The sequence below is a fragment of the Aegilops tauschii genome, chromosome 3 (genome assembly GCF_002575655.3).
Source record: "Aegilops tauschii subsp. strangulata cultivar AL8/78 chromosome 3, Aet v6.0, whole genome shotgun sequence".
In the NCBI taxonomy this organism is placed as follows: Eukaryota; Viridiplantae; Streptophyta; class Magnoliopsida; order Poales; family Poaceae; genus Aegilops; species Aegilops tauschii.
The window spans coordinates 562,802,336-562,804,991 of record NC_053037.3 but is presented as its reverse complement, the minus strand read 5'-3'; the positions used below and the strand labels follow the sequence as shown (position 1 = coordinate 562,804,991).

General features: G+C 47.6%; 1 long non-coding RNA gene across 1 annotated transcript; it reads right to left on the bottom strand.

Moving 5' to 3' along the window:
- Window positions 1-351: 351 nt before the first annotated feature.
- Window positions 352-1,185, bottom strand: LOC120976218 (uncharacterized). Its single transcript, XR_005771464.3, has 2 exons — window positions 666-1,185; window positions 352-563 (listed from the first exon to the last, which is right to left on the bottom strand). It is a non-coding gene; the product is annotated as an uncharacterized lncRNA (long non-coding RNA).
- Window positions 1,186-2,656: the final 1,471 nt, after the last annotated feature.

Here is a 2,656-nt window from a genome sequence, read left to right as displayed (position 1 = left end):
ACCAGTAGTAGTAACAATTAAATTTATGTAAACAGTGGACCAAATTGTTACTTTGTGAAGTCAATTAATCTATTTATTTTTTACACGCAAAAGGAGAATAATTACCCAATATTTTTTTCAGAAAATTAACCCAATGTTTAAGAAGGTTCATATGGGTGCTGCAAGATTATCCGTTAGGCTGTGTAGCACACATAAGAAATCACATGATTTGGCTATCTAAGATATGCAGAGTTAAATGCAATGCATGTGTAGTGCAGATAAAAATCAAAATTTTGTAAAAGATGGGGCTCGTACGTACCAAACCTGCCAGATGGTTTTATATGAAATTCAGAATTAGGATTAGGCTGCACATCAAGAAGCGGTAATTCATTCTCAGTCATTTATACTTATCCGGAGAACAACATAGAATTGGGCTGCAAAGTTTTCCAGCATGTACATCTGCGTAGGAAAATAACAAACTGAAGATCAACACAGGAGCACTTGACTTTAAACTGCAGAAGCGTTGTTGTTGTAGTCCGTAGGTCGCCGTCCTCGCCAAGTTCAAGCTAGCAAGCACCTCGGAACTACCAGCAAGCAGCACAAAACGTACAAACACAACATAAGAACAGGAAATGAATCTGATCACAAAGAAACAAATCAAGAACATATAGGAGGCTCGAGCTCACCATTGGTACTGATCTTCATCAGAGCTATGCGGACCATGGAAATCCATCAAAAAGTACAGAAGATTAATCCTCCAAAGCACCATCAGAAATCCAAAAATACAACAGCTAATAAGTACCAATCGCAAGGAGAAGAGATGCTCATGCTCTTTTTCAGTTGGGCTTGCGGGTCATAGCGACATAAAGAGGGCATTTATGAGGCCAACGACGTTCTCCTTCCCGAACGTTAACTCATCCGCTGGAAACGGGCACGGCCGTTACACTGGAACCGGGTCTGAGGACGCCAGCGCGAGGAAGCCCGGAGCAGAGCGGCGCGTCCGAGGTTGCCCGCGTCAGTACTCAGTAGAGCAGGGAGCAGACAAACAGCGTGCGCACATGCTCATTCGGCTGCGCGAGGATGGCCGCATCGATGACTCCTTCCACTTCCACGGATAGCTAGAGCTCCGATGTGCCTACAATCAGAAGGCCCATCAGCGACGAATTGCAGGGATCGTGGAACGGGAAGCAGTGCGTTGGAGCGGGATCGGAGGAAGAGTTCGGGGGACGGGGAGGCTTGGGAAAGCCGAGGGGAGGGGAACGGGAAGAATAAGCGCTGGCCAGGGAGAGGAAGCGGAGAAGGCCAACTCGCTCGCCTCAGTTTCCATACTGTATTGATTGCGTAGCTCATAATAATAAGTCGAAAGTGGAACATGCGTGCTAATTAAAAGAAGGTAGAACACACTGAATTGTGACGAGAGGTGAACAAGAGGTTGCGTTCAATTAGCAGTAGTAACTGAAGCTGATGTGCATGTTTTGTGGGCCTCGCATGTAAGCCTCTAACTAAATGCTGATGTGGATAGGCTGTATGTCAAGAGAAATACCATAGTGGGAATGAATTATTTAGGTATTGTAGATGCATAATTTGGCGACGAGTGCTCTTTATATGTACCACCTTTTTTATGTAATTTCATCTCCTTAATTTTGCTCCATAGCGCAGTCCATCGATACTACTATTGTACAAATGTATACATTTTTTAAAGGCTAGAGGGTGGAGCAGTCTAGCTTGGTCTTTTTCACGAGAGGCGAGGGCATTTGTGATTTGACGGCTCATTACTGCTGGAAGGCGGGGCCTTGTGATTTGACTGCTCGTATAAATGTGCCGACGACATGAGGAGGAGCAAAGAACCGTGCGGTATACTCAAGTTTTCCACTGGAGTAGTACTACGATGGAGGAGCACGAAACACGGCAGCCCAGTGCCATATGGCGATAAAAAAGATCTAATTTGCTAGTCATCTCATTGTTAGCATTGTTCTATTCATGCCTCGCAGAGAACGTGACACGTGCGGCAAAACATCGGAAGCAAAAGAAGAAACACAGGAGCAAAAGAAGAAGGAAGATTATCACCCCAAATGATCTAATTCACCGCGGAGTCGTAACTACTTCTTCATCGCCTCCACGACCTCCATCTCCTTACGCGTCTCGTCCGCCATCTTCTTCATTCTGTCCATGACGCGGGATTTCTCGACAGCATTACGTACCTTGACAGCAGTCGGGTGCTCGAGGCGGAGCTTCGCCAACTCCTCCTTCTGTTCCATGACGAGGGCCTGCAGCATGTTCATCGAGGAACTACTACTCTCATGCAGCTTCTTCCAGCCGGCGTTCTTCTCCTTCAGCAGGTCGAGCTCGTGGCAGAGCTTCGCCTTGTCCTCCTGAAGTTGCAGGATTTCGCAAGTCGCCTTATTCTCCGAGGCAATGCTCTTCTTCAGCAACATCATCAAGCCGGCGGTCAACTTCCCCTGCTTATTGAGCTCAGCGGGCATGTCGTCGAGGCTCTCCTTCAACAGCTCCACCAAGCCATGGATGAACTCCTTCTGCTTATTGAGGTGCTTATTGAGCTGATCGGGCATGCCGTCGAGGGATAACGACTCCAGCGCCGCCAGCTCGGCATGTTCACCTCCGCGGCTAGGGCGCTCCTGGGAGCCATCGCCAGCCCGTGAGAGATCTTTCGAGGTCT